The sequence below is a fragment of the Anas platyrhynchos genome, chromosome 1 (genome assembly GCF_047663525.1).
Source record: "Anas platyrhynchos isolate ZD024472 breed Pekin duck chromosome 1, IASCAAS_PekinDuck_T2T, whole genome shotgun sequence".
NCBI classification, from domain to species: Eukaryota; Metazoa; Chordata; class Aves; order Anseriformes; family Anatidae; genus Anas; species Anas platyrhynchos.
Window position 1 is genome coordinate 145,417,256 of NC_092587.1, and position 20,931 is coordinate 145,438,186.

The window sequence follows — 20,931 nt, forward strand, 5'->3', positions numbered from 1 at the left end:
ACCTGTGCGGTATTGTCCCCAAACACGCGGCAGCCGGCACAGATGGCAGCAGTGCAGAAGGGGAGCCCAATGGGAAGTTTGGCTGATTTATCTGCAATTGCCTCTCCTTTTGTTGTGTCATTAACGGTAGGCTGAGGAAATTGAACAATAAAGACCCACTTTGGGAGGATATAATGGTTCAGCGGTGAAAAATGGTAATGAAGTGGGGGAAAAAAAAAAGCTTTGGGGAGTGGAGCGTTCGCATATCAATATATTGCTGGTTTAATGGGGATGGTTTCCTGATGTTAATGGGCCTGGTCAGGATTTAATGCAAAAGGTGCTGTCTTCCAGCTCTGAACAGGCAGCAAGTGGGAAGGGAAGTGAGAGGAAAATACACAGTATTTAAAGTAAACTTCTCTAAACGTAACAGTGTGAGTATAGTGGACAAAAAAAAAAAAAAAAAAACATGCATAAGGAGATATAAAATAGAACCCAAGAGATCTTTTTAATATTTAAAGCCTAAGCAAAACAACAACAACAAAAAAAATAAAAATACCACCCCCTCCTTCCCCAAACAAAAACAACCATTAAATTTGAATAGATTGCAAAATTTCTAGGCAGGCGACATAAATAAAAAATAAGGAGAAAGGTTCGGAGGATGGCATGTGCAGTCCTGTTTGTGCTGGAGCTGTAGTACAAGGCTGGTGCCTAGCCAGCTTTTGTCAAAGCAAACTAAAAGCTCTGCCATTTGTCCAGAGTTCACTGTTGGACATAGCTGGGATTACCCTGACTGGTTTACCACTGGGAAGCTGATCCAATGAGCTGCTTAGAATCCTAAATATTGTAGGAGCCCCTAAAAGATCATCCTTTTCACTAGATTGGCTACCCACAGGAGTAACTCAATATGGCAGGTAGTTTCTTCTACAAGGAAGGTAACAGAGACTTGAAATCCATTTAGCTGGCACTTTCTTCTTCTGTCCTCGTGCATCTGTCTGCACTGTCTCTCCCTGCAAAGCGTATCTCATATACAACATTGCTACCACATACACAAGAACAAATGTATGATGGTGCAGAAGTGACAAGCTGAGACATATCCTGAAGTTATGCGTCTTTCTCCTGTCTCCTCACTAATTTGCAGTAGCCTATGAGCACAGATTTTTTTCCCATAGTAGTGTCAGTTTCCCTTCAGTATGTATTAAATTATTCTGGAGATCAGACATATCTCTTGTTTTCTTCCTTTGTATATTGCATTGCAAGGAATTTTCTGTTTTTGAGTGCTGCATCATATGGTTATGCCGACAGGGAGGAGAAAAACCATGTAGTGCTTGGGGAAGGGATCTGTAGCTGCCTTGCTTCTCTCGTTCTTTTGCTGTACACCACGTACACTCACACCCTTCAGGCCCTGTTTTCTTCCTCATGTCCAGGAAAACGTGTGAATATCCATGCATGGAGATGAGACCCTGGAATAGATATGAGTCACCTCCATCCTCATGCTGCAGGGAAGTGGCTAATGCTGCAGAACCCGGCTGATGGAGCAAGCAGGCTGTGCGTTGTTTATTTAGGGAAGTAATGGCCTAGAGCAGCTAAAGGGGAAAATACTTGCTGCGCTGTGCATTCAGATGTAATCTTCTCTTTATTGTCATTCTGAGCATTGAATAGTTCAGCTAAGCATATGGAACTGGCAATGAAACGCCACCTAAAATGGTCTATAAATATTTTACGGTGCCTAGGCTGTAAGGGGTAAGAAATGTTTAAGGCACAACATGTCGCCTTGTCTGTGCCTCCTGGCTGACTGGCAGGCAGATAGGAATGGGTGCAGCTGCAGCAGGGTGTTTTCTTTTGGCCAGGGTGCGCTCTGATGTGGATTCAACCCCAAATTAAGCTGTCCCAGAACAAGGTGCCACATATGGTAGTGCGGTGTGTGTTTTAGTTTGCTCAAAGCATGGCAACTCTGTGCTGGAAAGTGATTTAACTTTTTTTTTTTTAAAGCATGATTTAAAAGTCAGCTTGCGTGAGTTAAATGTGTGTTAAATAACTAACCTCAGTTCTAAGTATCAGTCTGTTTCTTAGGTTTGACTTGCCTTATCTCATGGCTGTGTTAGTGCAGTTACAGCTGCATAGCTCTCCTTGTGTGCACATGGTGTGTTGCCTACATGTGGCTTCAGGAGGGAGGCCACAAGCTCCAGGTTTGCCGTATCTGCTGGTGACATTAAGGATGTGTACTGTGAAAACTCATGTTCTGCTGGCTGACTGCTTGCTTCCTTCCAGGATGGAGTACTGGGGAGAAGCACGATGGAGCTGAGTCCTAATTTTCCTTTTCCAAGCTCTCAAATCCAGAATAATAGAGAAATAGGGCTGGAAAAGCTGGAGTATTTCTATCTCCCTGCTCCAAGGAAAAAGTCGTCTCTTCCTGTTTTTCTGGCAGGGTTTGTCTAGTGGTGTGGAGGCTGTGAACTTCAGAAGCAGGACTTACAAGAGCAGAGGCTCCCTGAACCAAACTGCAAATCTGGGTGGATGCAAATGCACGTTCTGCTTTGGAAAACCAGGCTGAGGGAAACCAATGTGGCCACTAAGAGATCCCCAACGGGAGCTCAGGGGCTGAACTTTGGTCCTTGCATAGCTCCCTGTCGGTATGGTTAGGGGCTACCTGAGATGCAGATTGAGCTGAAAGGAAGGATTTGTGTTGGCTGGAGCTCTACCCAAACATTGGTGTGTAATAGATATGCCAGCAAGCTGGTGTGAAAAGGCTACAGAGGATGTAGGTCTGAAGTTGTTAACTTGTTAACACCTGTAAGCTTAGCAGCAAGGAGGATGTAAAGACAGCACTGAGGCTAGTGTAGAAATGCAAGAGATTATGCTGTGGATTACTTGTCATTGACACTCTGGCTCAGTGTTAGCATTTACTGTAAAGTAGGTTCCTGTGTCAAGTTGTGCAGGTGTCACTAGCAATGGTCTGGAGTTAGCATTGAAAGCAGTTGCCGTCAGCTCCATGTCAGACCGTGTGTGCAGCTCTGACTTTGTCTCCCTACAGGGAAAACTTTCCAATGGGATATGCAGCCCAAGAAAAATGGGGGTTCTGCCAGGCCTGGGTTCACGCACCAGGTACTGCCAGTGGAATACACTTGGAAAATCAGAACCTGTGAGTTCAGGCAAAATAAGTGCATCAGCTCAGCAGCAGCAGTTGCAGAGGGAGCCTCTCCTGTTGTTAGTTAAGCATCTCCACATGCAGATTGAAGAGTTATTGCAGCTGCATGCTGGTTTTAAATAAATTCATTTACTGCCAGTTCTGCAAATGCTACATCTTAGAATGTGAAGCTTGATACCAATTTGAGAATATATTTGGATTTTCCAGTGTCTTATGGTATTTTACTATGAAATCCAGTGCCATTTGCATATTTCAATGTGTTGTTGTTGATTTCCAGAAACTTTTATAGTTCTTATTTGAATACCTAATCCTTTTTTTTGTTTCCAGAATACATTTGCATAATAAAACTTGTAAGTAATAATACTGTTGTGGGTGCCACTTGTATTATGGTCATATCATTTTTTTTCCCTGTTCTAAAATGCCTGGTTTTCAACACTCAGAAATATGCTTCCTGGACTTTTAATGTGATGCTCTTTAAAGTCTTAAGATGAGGAGGAAAAGCGGGGAAGTGAATTTCAAGTAGGTCTTCCCACCTGTCTGCTTTTCATTTTTTTTTTTATGGAGGAACTCTCACCATTTTTTTGTTCACTCCGCTGGTGCACAAGGCTGAACAGAACCAGAATTAGGGGGCATGAGTGGGGATTTCACAAGAAATGCAATACATGCTCCTGTCAATAAACTGCAGTGTCTGTGTAAGAAACCTTTATCTCATCGCTCTTTAAGCACTATGGGGGTGATGGACTGTCTTCAGTGCTAGGTAGCCCTTCTAGAGTGTGGTGATGATGTTCAGCGTCTTTCAGCATGGTTCCTCACAACACTTTTTATGTAGTGTGAAAACAGCAGGGTGGGGGTAGCCCATATTTCCTCACGTAATGAACCTCTAACCTACCTACTGCCATGTTATCTTATGGGAAACCCTTTCACTTTTCCCATTTTCCCCTCCCACCCCCCTGAAAATGACAAGCACCCCCCCCCTTCTTTATTGCTTAATAATTGCTCTGTGTCAATGCTCGAGCTCTGCTTTTAAATATCTGATCGCTTGCAGAATCTTGGTCTTTTATTACAGAATAGAAAAAAAAAAAAAATTTGGGGCTGGTAGTGGCTTGTTTCTTACCTTGATTCTGGAGCCTTTATGTTCACCAGGGAAATAGAAAGGTCTACAAGCTTCAGTTATTCTTCTCTTGAGGGCACTGTTTCCTTCAGTGGCCCATTTTTTTTCAGTGGTCAAGCCAAGCACCTAGCAGAGCACTTTGCTCAACTTGCTTCTAGTTAGGCTGGTCCTAGACCTTGGTCTCTTCTTTCTCTTTTCAGTCCTTTTTACAGATGTTGAACTGGTTCTTCAGGGCTTTTAGCATGAAGAATCGACATGTGACTATGCATCACTACAGCATTATACACATTGCAAACAGGGTGCAGTGCCTGCCTAGAGGATCCCTGCCTGAATCTTGTGTTATAATATGTGAGAGCAGACTAAACAACCTTCAGGGGTTCCTATGTGGCCTGAGGATTTTCTGTCTCTGGCTTGGCTGGGCTGGCTTTCCAGCTACTGGATGCCCTGTTGAGAGAAAGGTTCAGATGTATTGTGCTTAAAGAAATCATACAAGCATTGGGCTTAAAGCTGCCTCTTCAGGTAAGTTGATGAAAGCCAGGGAGCAGGACCAGACAGAAGGAATAGGAACATAAAGAGCTAGCAGGGAAGCTTGGGAACCAGTGGTGGAAGGCCTAGTAAGATCTAATGGGGACAGGTTTGTCTTGAGTCTGTGTAAAGTTAGTGGTTGTGTAATTAAGCCAAATCTGACCTGTCAGGATATGGTTATATCAGCCCTGTGATTTGTGCTACATAGTAGTTATGCTCTTGATTCAATGTTTGGACTGTAAAACCAGGAGATGCTTTGCCATAGTCTTGAACCTGAGTTCAACTTTGGCTATATCCTGTGTGTGTATGTCTGTTGACGCTGTCTAGAAGCTCTTGATTTTTTTTCCCCTTTCTCTTCTGAATCAATGAAGTCGATTCACTGTCATGAAGAAGGCAGGACCTGGGAAACAGATGCCTACATATGGGTGAACTGGGGGCAAGGGAAACTAGAAAGATGTTTATGGAGCTGTTTCTTCAACTTGTTTGACCCATAGTAATCTGCTTGGACTACCCAGGTCTTTAAAAACTTAAGGCAGTTTTTCAACATCCCTTTTACAAGATTCCTCAAAAGAGCAGGGTAGTTTATTCACCCCAAATTGAATTTTTAGTAATTAGATCTAGATAAAGATGAGCTGCATGAGTTCCTTCAGTAACCTACTGCCTCAAAGTCTTATGCATAGATTAAAAACCTGAAGAAAACAAACAACCTGAAGAATTGGTTAAATAATATACAGAGAAATGTCTGTTTGTAGAAGGGACAGAACTTGCAAGGATTCTTTTCTCTCATCAAATTCCAGGAGAAATCTTTTTCACTAAAGTGGACAATAAAACCTGTGGTGATGCTGCATCCAGCTCATGTGAAATGAGGCGTTTTTTCTTTCTTTAAGAAAAATTAAATTAAAACAAATAATACAGCAAAAATATGATGTCAAACCATATAAAGGCCAGATTAAAAAAAAACACAAGGTCTGTTATTTTTTTTTCTGTAGATGAGGTACAGAATGGAGTATCACTAACTCTGTTCCGTCTTCTCTCTTATGAGCAGCACCATGTGCTTACCTGGTGCTTTATCAATGCCAAAAATTGCCATTTTGTGTAGAACATTGATCTCTTAGGTTTTGATGACCAGCTCTACCTTCTGATTTAGCAGCATTTCGATGGCACTTTCTGTGGGAGAGCTTGTGTGCATGGTTCTCCAAAAAGGTTTTTTTTTTTTCATTGGAGATGAATTGTTAAGAAGACACACAAAAACACAGGGCTTTTGTGGAGTCTTCTCTGCCTTCTAGAGAAGCCTAAAAATTGAAAAGGTTAGGAGACTGACTTCAAAACAGCAATTTTTCCACTCTCTTTCCTGTAAATAATAATGTATGAAGGATCATTGTGTTAGGTTGTGGTGTGTGGCCTTAAACTTTTTAAAAAGTTTTTTTTCCTGTTGGTATGAGATTATAATATTACGGATAGGTTGGAGCTAACAGAAGACTTGGGTTTCTGAATAAACAAAACAATACATAAGAATGAAGAAATGTAATTAAATCCAGCTTTGTGCTTTAAATTAGAGTTGTATATTTGCAGGAGTGTAAATTTTGCTTCTTTTCTCAGCATTCCCTTCTTAAAGATGAGGAAACAATGGATAAAAAATGTCTTCACTTAAATTGAAAATAGAGGCAAGACAATGGAGGAAAATTGCTTATTTTAGATAATGAACTATGCTGGGTGTAAGTTAAACAGTGCTCATGTATGTCACAATGCAGTCACAAAAGCCTGGTGTCAAAAAAATCATCTGCCAAAACCAGAAGTGTTTCCCATAACGAAAGCAGCACATGCACAAGTATCCTGTTGCTTTTGTTCTTTTTTCTCTGTTAGAAATGAATTCATAGCAGACAGTAGTAGGAGTCAATTATTATGATCTCGTATTTATTGACATCTTGCTCAAACAACTAGCAGAACAGAGTTAGTACAATTGCTCATGTGTTACAGTGCCTTTCTTTTCATTAATGGATCTGTAGCTTCCCTTCTGCAGAGAGGATAATAACTCTTGAGTCAGGAATTAATCTGATATAATTTGCTCTGGACTCTTATCAGGCCCTCCAATCGCTCAGCTGTGGCTGTGCATTTGTCAATTGCTTCCTAGGCCATGGGGTTTTTTTGCCGGGCTTTGGCTGCTTTGCCTTTCAGTTGCCTTTCACTACAAGGGCTGAATTAGGTCTGCTAGCAAATACAAATATTAATTTGCTCATCTCCCTAAAGTAGCAGCAAAGAATACCTGTTCAGTGCTGATGTAGCTGTTTCCAAACAATGAATATGTGTTAGTAGGATCTCCTTTATGGGCTAAATTTGTTTGTGGAGTGAAGTTGAATTCTACTCTTCCCTGTATTTACTGTGAAAGTAAATTCCTTATTTTTGATGGTAGTGTTCAGAGTAGATCTGTGACTTGAAAGGAGAGGAGGTATAAGATGTAGTGATTATTTGTAAATTGATACAAATAATGCTTCTAGCATATTCCGTCTATAGATAGTGATAAAATCCTTTTGTGTTAGAGATGTTGCAGGTGCTCAGCCTGTTACAAGGGCAATCAAAGTCCTGCAGCTTTAGCTTAGCATGGTAAAGTTAATATGATTTTATTCACCATAGCGAAGATTGATGTGTTCATATCAATGTATTGGAATCAAGGCGATAACTTTGTTACATCAAAGCACAAATACAAGTATTTATTTGACTAATAACACTACTAAACAGAGCAATTGACAGAAATACAAGGAACAAATCTGTAAGGAAAGCAAGTAGCAATGCAAAATCAAGATCCTATTACGTTATCTGTTTCATTACATGGTTTAATGCTATCCATTAAAATTTGTGAAGAAAATTGGTTGGTTGTGATGGCTCTTGGTTTTCATGGACATTTTGGTAATTGTAACAGCAATGATAATTCTGTTTACTCAGCACTAGATGCCAAATGTACTTATCTAATGATTCACGTCAAATTCAAATATATGAGGAAATGTATTTTTTCCACACTAACTTTACATTACTCTGGCTTAAACAAATTTTGCAGTGTTAATTTATTTTAGGAAGAAGTATTCTTTTCTTCTAATGTCATTTTAACATGCAAAATTGCTAAACATTCCTTCTGAAAGCATACTACTGTGAAATGGCACAGCACTCCCTTTTCTTCTACCACCCATCTACTGTCAGGTAAGGGAAAGCAGACTTTTGAAGTACCTGATCTAGCAAGGAAGGATGCTTATAAAGTTACACCAATACTTTACTATTTTGACTGTCTTCTACAAGGTGTTCTTTAATATGTAACTGGCTAAATGAAAATAGATAATGTTTGTCTAATGTAAGCATTAAAATTGACAATGTGATGGGTATAGGACCTTCCTAATCTTAGGGAATTAAAGGTGCTAAATACCTTGCAAAAGTTGTTAGTGTTTTGCTGAATTGAGCCTCTATCTAATGCTTGTGTTGCAACAGAAATCAGAATGCATCTTCTGTAAATGAAGTCTTTTTTTCCCCCTCTGATTTAGGTTTATGCTAGCAGGCTGCATTAACAAAAACAACAACACAACAGCCAATAGCAGAGTTACTAGATGTTAAAAAAAATCATATTATGCAGTGGCGGTAATCTCTGATAATACTTTAAGTCCTGGTTTGCCATTGCAGGCACTTGTATGTCTGTGCTGGTTCATCTTGATGAAGAGAGAAAGATGCAATCAATCAAAATAACACCATGTCTTAGCAATACATTTCAAGCTTAAAATTGCATCTTTATTAAAAATATCTAAATACTAATAAAGAAATCACCAGTTGTTTTTACTGGGTAGGACTTGACTTCCAGTCCCTTCATTTTCTGCTTGCACAGCTTCCCTGATGTGACCTGATGATTGCTTATATTGGCAGCAGCTTATTTGCTGACAACCCATTTTGTCTGTTTGAATCACCTATCAAGCTAATTTTCTGTTGTTGCAATGATGCCTTCTGGTTTGGGGGAAAGGGAAAAAAAAGATGCGTGCTCAAAATATGAGGGCTTTTCATCCAGTGTGTTTTACAAGTTTCAAGGTTTTGCTTGGTGTTGTATATTTGTTTTGTAGATTGTTCTTGTAGTTTTGAAACCTTGATTGGTTCTCAAGGTTTTGCTGGTTTTGTAGATTAAGCTTACGAGAGTCTCAGCAAGAAAAAATCACATTTGTATGAATCTCTGCTGGGAGGATATAAAGGTACTCAGAGGTGCATTTTTAAAGAAGTTATATATTGGGACTGGAATCTCTTTCTGAAATCCAAGTTCTCAGTCCTCTTGTTTAGTCTAAATAATAAGTGCAATTAAAGTCAAAGTCAAGTTGTATGACCTTTCGTTTTAATCCAGAATAGTCTGATTGGCAGCCCTTGTGGCAGTTATGACTGGATATAAAATGCTTTTTGAGTCATGGCCTTGCTCGGAGGATAGAGGTAAAGAAAAATGATTCCTGGCACTGTGTGAAGCCCAGAGCTGTCAAACCATCCTCATGTAACTGCGTAGGCCTTGACACTAAGCTCTGTGAAGCACCCACTGCATCTGTGGGTTTCTGGCCCTGGGAAATGCCGAGTCTGGAGAGGAGCCCACGACAGCTCCCCAGGGGTGATGTCTGACCCTCAGCAAGAGCAAGGTTTTGCTGTTACGATTGACTGACTGTGTGCTTTGGCTCTGTGACTGAAATATGTGGTACAGGCTTGTTAGAAACTAAAATGTGGCTTTTATTCAAGCGGTCTTAACAGTTAGGTTTTTAAGACGTGCATTAGAAATCAGGATGGGAGCATAGAAAGAATGTGGAGCAAATGTTCACAAAAGATAATATGGAGGCTGCAAATCTAAGGAGCTACAGAAACAACCAGAGCTACTGGGGCTGTATGAAAGCTGAAGTTAGACCTTCCTTCATGGGACTACAACTTTGATGTTTACCAAGAAATTTTTGCTCATGTTTCTGTACTGCTGAAATTGTGGACTGTTTCAGACCTATAACGAAATTACAGCATCAAATCCAGTTGCACTTTCCTTGTTCCACTGTCATGATAATACCTAGGAGCAACATAATTCTGATGTTTGTTTTACTTGGGTAAGTCAGTTCACGCAGTTGTGGAGACCTGGGGAATAAAAGGGATGCCAGGGTGGTACTTCAGTGTCACCTCTGAACCTCCATGTGCATCTAGGTTAGGTTGCTTGTGAGATCTATATCTAGTTATTGTCGAGATCTGTTTTGCTTTGGTGCAGATTCATAGTATGGGGATTATTTAAAGACTGTTCATATGGAAACTGTACTATTTCTGTACTATTCCTTGTTTTATTTTTCTGAAGGGTGTGTATAATGTACCAATGGGAACGGTGTGGAGTATCTTGCTGTGTGCATGCCCCGTTCTTGGCTGTGTGTCCACGACCTGTGTGCACAGATAGCTCCCATCTGACCCCTTCTTGAAGTCCTTTAGATGAAAGCAGATAACTGCATTGGGGTGTGAAGAATCTTCTTCTTTACTGAAAGGATGAAGGGCATAGCAGCCACCAGACCGGTTGCTAATGTTTAATATTGCTTAAATGCCTTTACCAGCGTACTTGCTGTAAGAGTTCCAGCAAAGGTCACTAAATAGAGTGTGTACTCAGATGAAATAGGCTCTAAGATGAGGTAGAATATAATTTTTCTTTTAACTCCTCTTTAGAGCTCCATATTTGTCAAAGAGATGATAAAATATATTTTAGGAGAGTTAATACTCTATCTTGCCTCTGCTCTACATCCTTTCCTTGATACAATCTAAAGAAATCCTGGACAAAAATGCTGGTTTCAGCTCTGCTGGGGAAAGAAATTAGATCCCTTTGTTGCTAGTCCATGCAGAGATGTTTTCCTGGTACATCACAGATCACAAACCTTCCTGTGTTATAGCAACCTGGCAGTGACTTGAATTTCTGCTGTGAAGCTCATACTGTCTCACAGATGTGTTTTGCACTTAGCTTAAGGCAAACAACAGCATTTAACCTTTGAGCTTAAGCACAGTGTAGTCTGAAACAGTTGTGATGTTGTTAGGTAGGCAGGAGGTGTCTTGGTCTCTTACCGCATTCAGAGACATGTTTGGTGCTGTGCTATTGCTGATCTCCATTCTGCTTTTGTGTGGGCAGAGCCTCTGTGTTTTATGGGACTTTTCCAACGCTGTCTGAGGGCAAGTAAACTGCTTTTATAAAGCCCCATTGGGTCAAGCTGTGGTACAACCCTGCTGAAACATAAGGATGTTTCCGCCGTGAGTAAGCGCAGTTGTGAAACGGTTGCCAGCCTGTGAAGATAAAGACTCAGTCAATGAGACAGTTTCGACTCCCACTCGTACTATTGCCCTGGATGATTGCCTAGTCTCCTTGCTGTGATCCAAATCTGTGTTTGGGGATACCCTGCTTTGCATAGTGTTGATATGGGAGTGGAAAAGCCACTTGCTGCAGCCTAGATCCCATGTTTGTTCTGATGTGTTGCTTCCTTTGGGGTCCCCTTTTCTCCAAACGGAGGAAGCCAGCTGCCTCCATCTGGTCAGTTGAAGCATGCTGAGGAGGCCTGCTGCTGGTGTGCAGGCCCCTGCGTCCCTTTTGGGTACAAAGCACCATCCCTGACCTGTGCCAGCCAGTTTGCTGGTGAGATACGGGCCTGGACAGGGTGTCCAGTCCCTCCAGGCCATGTGTTCAGATGGAGAAATTGCTTCAGGCTGGTCTTTCAGTTGCATGGGTTTGTTTGCAAGAGGGGTGAAAATGCCAAAACACTGGAGAAGGCCTGATTTTAGGGGGTCGGCATAGTGCTGTTTGCTTTTCCAGTTGCTTGAAAATGTCCAAATGTGTTAGTTGGAATTTATAGTAAAAATGCATCCTGCATTTAATTCTGAGTTAGGAGTTGATTTTTATAATTAAGCTAAGACCAATGCAAATTCGCTACCACGCAGGTCACAATGAAAGATTGTCAGATACAAAGTTAGAAGCGGTAATGTTCAAACAGTTTGCTAATAGCAGGAAGCAGAAATCAATGTACATTAAAATATTACGCTGTATGTAGCAGACAGCTATTCACCGTGCACTGGGAGGTGAGCAGCATTGCTTGGCGAACATGTTTCCATGCTGCGGAGTTGCTATGGCAATATCAAACCAATGAATAAACCACATCACAGAGACAGGGAGGTGAGTAAGTGTGAAATTGATTCAGTTGAACACGGAAATATGTGGGAGCCAAATTGGTCAAGATAAAAATTGTGGTAGGAAAATCTATTTCTTTTCATGTTTTCAATATTTTATAAGAGGGACTTTTTTAAGGAAAAAATAAGATCTTGGAGATATATTTTTTTTCTTAACTATAAACTCTTATGTATTCTTCATGTGATGCTATGTGTATGTTTCAACATATATAAGGCATTTGAGAAATGTACCTCTATTTAATGAATCTAGTAAAACGTAAAGTATATTTAAAAAAAAGAAATGAAAATAATTGGTAGCAATGTAAGATAAATTAACTTGTGTGAGTTTTGTTATGAACTGGAAGCTAATATAGTAGAAGTTGATTTTGAAAGCATGATTTCAAATACATCAGGCTTAAACTTGTTCTTTTTTTCTAAATCTGAAGTACAGTGATATAACATGTCCTGGAGGCAGTAAGCATTTTGAATAGCATGCTGATGTAACAAAAGACAGATATCTGTGCTTATAAATGGATTGTACAAATATTGATCACGCTTCATTGCACTGTTTTGTGATTTTTTTGTGACCAACAGTATGTGCGATGTCTTAGGGAAGAAAATGTGTTTTTTTTTTTTTTTTTTCCCCAGTTATTTTTAAACATCCTGGGAAAGGAATGATTATAATATGTGTATCAGCAGTGTGTTTCTGTTACCTAGGGAAAATAAAAATACACATCAGGCATATTTTTAGTTAGGATTTCTGTTTTACTAATGCATCTTAGTGCAGTTGGAGTATCAAATAATGATAAAGATCCTTGTCTTGGGAAATGTCCTGTTGTAGAGGACTGGAAGGGTGGGTTATCGTATGAGAGTTATATGTGCTGCAAATTGATACTTGTTTGTGTAAGACTTAATGAATTATTATTATTATTTTTTTTAGAATACTTTTCAGGCTGTCTGGTATTCTGGGGCACGAAGTGTGCTTCTGTCAGGTTCAGTGTGTGTAGTCCTGAAGCTATTGATTCAATCTAAAGTTACTGGTCATTTATAGCTTAAAAATCTGTCATTTTCCACGTTTTTCTATTTCACCCTCCTTTATTCCTATATTTATTATGTCCAAGCTATTTTTTATTTTGTTAAGGAAAAATATATATGATAACGCTAAACAGAACTCAGTTAAATTTTATTTTTTAAGAGGTTAGAATGGTTTTGTCAAATGCAGTCAATACAATGTATTTTGTCTGAAGTACCACTGTGTCATGTAAAAGCCACTGTGATACTGCTTTGGTTTCTTTAGTTCAAATCAGAACTGAATAGCTCAATTTATTTACAGAACAGAAACCAATATTTGTTTGCACTTACCCCTTGGCTTAGATTTTAGAGAACAACGTTTGCCAGGTCATTGGCAGAGAAGTTGCTGACCGATGTCTTTTTACATTGGGATGCGATGATAAGGCAAAGGAAAACACAGGGCAAGTGTTGGCTGCACATTGTGCTCACAGAAGCTCTTTGTGATTTGGAGTTTTGACGATGGGAGTAAAGCTCTTGTGTGGCACAGTAACATCTTTTAGCTCTTCAGTTACCCATTTCTTGTGTTTCCTTGCAAGTGTTAAGCTCTGACTAAATAATATTCCTATACTACTATGTTCATGTGATGGTGAGCAGCTGCATCTGAAGAGATTGTTCATTTGTTTTAAATGTGAACAGAATCCCCAACTTAATTGAGCAAACCTAGATAAATCAAGGTTAAACAGATGCAAAAATAAGTAACGTAGGCCAGAAGCGAGTTTGCGTTGTAAGGCATAATGCACAGAGTGCATTCCTGTCGGTTGGTGGCTTTAGTCGCTGGCAGTTTTATCTGGATGCCAGCTGCACACTGGTATCCACCACAGAGCTTGCAGAGGCAAAATTGTCACCATCAGAGCTTTTGCCCCTCATTCTGCTGCTGTCGACAGTGTTTGTCAACTTGTTTGAAATACTCATAGGGGACACTGGGATCAGTGGGATAGCCCAGATCTTCCATCCCCTTCTGTGGCACCCATGGCATGCCTTGGACCAGGGAGGAGGATTTTGAGTGCAAATAGAGCACCACCAGGCACCAATTCCTCTGAATATCACAGTCTTATGAACTGAATTTTTTTTTAAAGGGCTGTAACTTCAATGGATAGGTAGCTTTGTGCATTAACAAAACCAAACACATCGTTGTGTCATAAGGTAACTTTGCATATGCCAAAAGTCCTTACTCATGTACAAGTCATTGTTTCTTACACATTCAGACTATGTAATTTCAGTGGTTTTGTTTTTTGGTGTATGGAGAAGGGAGGTTGAAAGTAGATTCTGTGAGATTTTTTTCATAGAAAGGTTACCATCTCAGCCTTTGATTAGAGTCTGACTTCTAGAATTATATTGGTGTGCTATCACTTTGTATTTACCTTTTGTTGCCATCTTCTATCTATATTGGGCTTTTTTCATAGTTTTTCAATTGGGGATAAAAGTCCCTTCTTATGTTTTTGGTCTTTTGTATTTTTTTATTTTTATTTTTTTGTAATTCAATCTGGTAGACTACTTCTATGCATTTGACAGTCTCCTGCAATAACCACCAGTGCTCACATGTGCCTTTAGTTTCCAGTGAGACAGTGACTTAACTACTTAAGCTTCTGAAGCAAATTATCTTTATTCTTTGGTTTCACTTTGTCCTTTCTTAGAAACGTGAACTCACCTCTTAAGGATTATTTTAATACAAATTATCTTTTAGATTCTCAACTAACATTTTTCTCTTAGGGTGTTTCAAGAGCAGCTTTTTGGAATTAAGATGATATTCAGGGTGAAGGCAATCTTCAATTTACCTGTGAGTGCAGGATGGGACACCCAGCTGGGACCACAGAAGGGAACTCTTTCTCCATCATTATTCTTCTCAGAGCCATCTGGTCAGAGCTGTCTGACATGTGCAAGGGGCATGAGGTAGAAGCCAAAGGGAGCTGAGGGAAGACTGAGGAACTTTGGCTTTACCTGGAGAATGTGTTTTTGGCAGCCACTGAGCTCTCCTAGGAGGGCCTTTGGTCTCCAACACCTTTCATCTCTTCTTTGGGGTTGGTGAGAGTCTCTCCCCAGCACTTTAGGGACATCTAGCTCCTCCTTCTTTGAGAATAAAAGTTGCTGTGGCTCATCCTCCGTGTAGGTTTCAGGATCGTGTAGCCATTCATTTGGTAAATCCTTTATTGCAGCCCTAGGTGCCAGCCACCAATCTTTCCTGTAAAATTGCCAGTGGTTTCTATGGTTTAGCTTCAGTTATTTCTGAGACAGCTGGCTTCCTCTGTCATTCTTCTGTGCATCTGTTTGGTTAATGCTGTATTTTCATAAGCTTTTCAGACAAGCTGCGTTGCCTGCAGTTTATGTCTGTTTCTTGAAGGGCTGCATTAGCAGTAGATTTAATTAATTGATATAACTGTATTCTGAATGATTTTGTGCCAGTATCTGCCACTTAAATCTATTAGTTGGTTGTTGCTGTTAAAAGCTGTTATCTTTTTGTATTGTGCTACTTTAAAATGAATAAAGCAGAATGATAAAATGAATAAAGCAGATATGTATGATAGGTAGTGGAAGTCACAGAATCGCACAGGATGGCCGTGGTTGGAAGGACCTCTGAAGATCATCTAGTTCAGCCCCCCTGCCAAGCAAGATCACCTAGAGCACGTTGTGCAGGATGGCATCCAGGCAGGTTTTGAATATCTCCAGAGAAGGAGACTCCACAACACCTCTGGGCAACCTGTGCCAGTGCTCTGTCACCCTCACAGTAAAGAAGTGCCCCCTCATATTGAGCTGGAACCTCCCGGGCTTCAGTTTGTGCCCGTTGCCTCTTGTTCTCTTGTTGGGCACAACTGAAAAGAGACCAGCTCCATCCTCTCAACAACTTCCCCTCAGGTATTTATACACATTGATGAGGTCAAATCAGATACAGTAACAAAGCTGGCCATCTCCCTGGCAGTTTAAAAAAGTCAAAATACAGTGTTATTAGTCTTGTGACTGAATCACTCTTGTGATACTCTTTGTGTTTCTTCCTACAGGCCATCATATTCCACATAATGCATCCTGCAGTTGTGGTTCCCTGTGTGTTGGGACCAAATAATCCCAGTTTTTTGGCTCCTGCTTTCTGGCATTGTCTGTAACAATTGAGTGACCTGAAGACTATCAGCTCATCTGCCAATAGTTTATGCATTGAATTGCGTTAGTGTGATGACTTGAGTATATAAGCTGCCAAAGGAGAGCTGAATTTCTGACCTCTCAGTACCAATATTTGTTGTATTTACTGATTAACATTAAAAGCATCACATTTTCTTTTTTCCACTGGCAGGGAATATGCTGTGTTACTAACATGAAGGCATGGACTCTAAAGGATCATAAAACAGAAAATAAATAAATTGATCCCTATGTTCAGTGTTACATTAACTTGTTTTGTTTTAGAAACAAGCTTTCTTTTTTAGAAAAACAAACACCAAAGTTCTGTGATACTTGGTGGTATATTCTTATGCTTTTGTAATGTCTATAATTAGCAGTGTAGCTGAAGATTTAACTATCTTCTACTTTTACATGCACATTTATAACCTGTTATCTGTGGGAAAGTCATGGTTTTCCTTTCAAGACTGGTAAGAAGGATGCTACAATACCTGTCCCGAAGTGCACCAAGATCTAGGTGGAAAGGTGCCAGAATGCTTTAGCAGGGGAGGAACTACTGCTTGACCTCCCTCTCAGTGGCTTTCCAGCCTTCCTGACTCTTCACTGAGCTGAGCGTTAGGGGATTGTGTTCTTGGTGAGTGGCGGGAGGGTGTTCATGGATTGCTTGGTGTTAGAACTGCAGGACATGCTTTGGCAAACTGGGACTCCTGACTCTTATCCTGTATGAATTTCAACTCCTTCTAGCTACATGATGATGGCACCTTCCCTTTACCATTTCTATGAACTGTGCCAGAATTTACTTGGTTTTTGAAGTGCTATGAGTTATTGCTCTTGCTTTTAAAACCCTCCCACATTCCACATAATTGGTTAGTTGAATCTCTCTCTCTTTACAAAAAAATATATATAAAAAATAAAAAAATCCAGGACATGAAGACTTCCAAATTAAGCATTTGTATTTGAACAAATTTTTTTGTTTTTTTTAAGGAGGTTCAGGGTGTCATATATAGGTCTTAATATTTATGAAGCCTGTATCTATACCACAGGCTGTGAACGTAGCTGTGCCAGCTGAAGTGTTTTTATTCAACAGCGCATTGCTTGTAGAGCAGGCCATTGGTGAGACCTTGTTGTCCCCACAGAATATGTGTATAGTTCCTACAGGCATGTAGTGATGAGAAAATTGGTATTTATTTTCAACTGGATTAGGTAATTTTATTTGTGGTATTGAGCAAAATTGCTAGTGTTATTTCCATCTAACAGAGGAACTTCTGGCTCCTTTCTGTCTACTGTAACTTCCGAACTTACAATTTACGCATGAAGTCTTATCCACATAAGGATGTTTTAAGTGAGCTGTAAATCTCTTGAAGATTAAACCTTGCAGTAAATGCCTGACACTGTTTCACTGTAGCATCTGGTATTGCAGTTAAACCTTAGGTTAGCTTGGATGTCCGTAGATGTTCATTGCCATATGCACTTGACTGCTGGGATGCAAAGTTATGGCTACTTTGAGCACATAAATGCATTATTAAGTACGTTGTAATTCTTTCTGGGTAGTATGGTCTGTTCCATGTGCACCTAACTAGGATTTTGGAGCCCACAGTCGTGTCATAGAAGACTATTTATGGAAATTGTTTCTCTCATTTTTAAAACTGTGGAAACTTTTCCAAATCCTTTGAATTCTTCCAGCCGCTTTGACCCCTGGACCAGTTTATATTAAACTGTGGATGAAGGACGGAAGTTACTGCTAACTGTTGTGAAAGATGGTCAAAATGCAGTTCACAAATTGAGACAGCTGAATCACCTACTGTGTAAGTTGATGAGTGGATCTGGGGGGTGAATGCCTTTCTGAGGAAGCAGCAGTGCCACAGCAGGACGGCTGCAGAGATCAAGTACCCATTGAGCTCATTCATCAGTGCTTTCTATTGATCTGAACATGTAAGAGGGTTAAAGTTACTTTGTAAGATATTTTCTTGTTTTGTTGTCGATGGTGTAGAATAATATTTTTATTCTGCAAAGAATGCTTTATGTATTTGCATTCTTTCACTCCTCCTTGTCCTTTAATTTTCTTAGGGTGTCAAGTTTATTTTCTTCTGCACAAGCTATCTGTAAATATTGTGAAAAATCAAAGGATGTGTGTTTATAGACAGTGTGCAATCTAGTTCTGAAGCTGAAACATTGTAGTAGAACACTTTTTTCTCCAAGTAGAGAAAGCAAAAGCAATGCCACTTTTTCTCTCTGAAGATTGAATGGCAAAACACTTGGGAGACTTCTTTCTTTCCTCCATTTTCCCTCTCCCTCCAACAGGAAAAAAAAACAAAACAACCCTCCCCATGAAATCCCCAGCTCTAAGTCTCCTAGGATGCAAGTTAAAACAAACTTAAATCAGAACTGAATAAAATATAAGATCCAAATCATATTTCCCTATGGTCTTTCCTCTGACCCTGAGGACAGTAAGATTGTGCCATCTTAAAATGAGAGAATTAATACTCCTCTTTCTCAGGGATGCTGTTGGGAGAAATCTGTTGAGGCTTACAAGTATAGGCTGGCAGCCTGCCCTCTGAGCTCAAGAAGGCGTGGCACCATGCCCAGACTCTTTTCTCAGGGCTTCAACTTTCTTTCACATGTCTGTGCAAAAGCAGTCAGTATGTTCTTCTAACCTTGGTTCTCCAGCTGAAGACCCATCTGTGCTACCTAGAGGTTTCTGGTCTGTTCTTTTCAACCTAGAATTCACTCCTGCTCCACCTTTTGGTAGCTTTCTTCCTGTAGCTGGTGCATCTAAGCATCCTAACCTTCTTACACAGACAGCTTCCTTAATTCAGCTCAGCTGTTGGATGGCTTTTCCAACCTCATGGTACTATTTGATGAGCCTCAGGTAGGGGGTAGCTAATCCTCTGTTGATTGCTGGAACAAGGGTCTAACTTGACTTATAGGGATGTTCTGTAGAGTTAAATAGTTGGAGGCTTTGGTAATGCATGCCATAAAAACACCTTGAATCAGACTTTTTTTAGAAGGGTTCAGTTTGCCATTAAGTGTTTGGATTGTCAAACACTTTTCATCAGCCTATAAACAGCATGACCTTCAAAATTTTTTTTTTGCTAGTAAAAGGAATTAAGCTTTCCTGGAATTCTGTTGCTAATGAGGAAAAAGGATTAACAGCAAGCAAGGGGAGTGACACCAAATAGTATGGGAGGAAGGGAGAACATGATACTATTGAGGCTGGCATTTTAGAGTGATCCAAAGTTGAGTACTCAGCCAACCTGACAAGCAGAATAGACAACTTTATACATAACTCCTTTATTTTCCTTTCATTTTAGAAAGGAAACACTGAAAGATTTTATGATCCTGACATTTGAATCTCTACAGATGGTATATTTAAAACTAGTAAAAAAAAAATATACTATGTAATGTATAAATATAAGATATATAAGCTGTACTCATTAATCCAAAGAGGAAAATGGGTGGAAAGACGATGGCAGTTAGCAAAAAGCATATCATAAACTCTTTGTTTGTATCCCCCAGACCTTCCTGTTTGATACCACCAGTCCTTTTGTATTTTCTTGGTACTTGCATGATGCATCTTAGTTCAAGATGGGCTTGAAGGCAGGTAGCACTGCATCTGCCTTTCTTGACAATATTAATGGTTCAGGTCTCACATTTTCATTGGAATGAGCTCATCTGATGGGGGGTGGGGGGTGGGAGGGGGGGAGGAACTAGAGCCAAGGAGAACACAGGCTGCGTTTTCACTTACAGAGTACTACAAACGAGCTGTCTCATGCATGTCACCCTGGGAGGATTCAACATGAATTTTGACAGGTCTTCAGTAGGAAAGGTCTTGAAGTCATCACCAACAATTCCCGGATATCATCAGCTTAGTGTGCAGCAGCACCAGCCAAAAAAGCTGTGAAAACGTTGGTCATCAGGAAGGATATTGAGAACAAGACGGATAATAGCTGCTCTGTGTTTTGCAGCTGTGTACAAATTTTTTGTGCCTAAATCTTGGTAGTTCTGCACAGATCTGGTTTACACACCCACAAGATGTAGAAGAACAGAAAGGGACTGCTGAAAGTGTAGAAGGGGGTGAAGCAGATGCTTTTGAGGACTAATACATCAGGGATCACTCATTTTGGAAGAAGTTTCATGGGAAGCATGAATACAGTTTCAAATCCATAAGGGCAGAGCTGTTATTTACCAAATCCTGTAGTACTGGAACCAGATGACATTTGAAATTAGTAGGAGATTGGCTTAAAACAGATGAAAGTATTTTGTTATAAACTAACTCATTTAGATTTTTTTTGCCATAAGGTGTTGTAAATGCAGATAACATCAGATTAAAAAAAAAAAGGAATTCATGGGTAGTTGGCCCATAGACAGATACTAAAGGGAATTGTCAAAAGTACACTCTAGCATCCCCAATTCTGTGATTGTCAAGGTAGGGAATTATGAAGGCAATAAACTGAAAGAAGAGGCGAAAGCTTGCTCCATGCTGTCTACCAAGCAGCTTTTCGCCAGTTGTCACTACCAGACAAAATGTTACGCGTGGTGTTTTTAGTGGTCTGAACCATTTCTATTGTTTTTCTGTGTTTTCTTGCCATGATCATAGGGGTTTTCTGAACTTGTTTGGGTGAAAATAAAAGGCTTGAAAAAGATCCAGCTGGTAATATCCTAAAAGTCTGGATGAGGTGTAATGAGAGACTAATATGGCAAAGTATTTCTTCTTTTTGACTGTATAAGATAAGTCCAATTCTAGCTGTTTCCTATGGCACTAACTTGCTTCAGCAGTAGATGAGGGAGGCTGTGTAAATTCAGTACTTCCCACTTGCTATAGAGGGCTAACATT

At 40.0% G+C, this 20,931-nt stretch overlaps 1 protein-coding gene across 2 annotated transcripts in view; it reads left to right on the forward strand.

Annotated features, from left to right (window-relative positions):
* MYO16 (myosin XVI) overlaps positions 1–20,931 on the forward strand; it is a 378,556-nt gene that overhangs the window by 16,023 nt on the left and 341,602 nt on the right. Inside the window, exon 1 of one of the 2 annotated variants that reach the window (XM_072031861.1) lies at positions 11,939–12,005. The exons of the other annotated variant lie outside the window; for it this stretch is intronic. The gene's annotated coding sequence lies outside the window, so the exon portion shown is untranslated. Of the gene's footprint in view, positions 1–11,938; positions 12,006–20,931 lie in introns of those variants that run through there. 2 annotated transcript variants of the gene reach the window in all.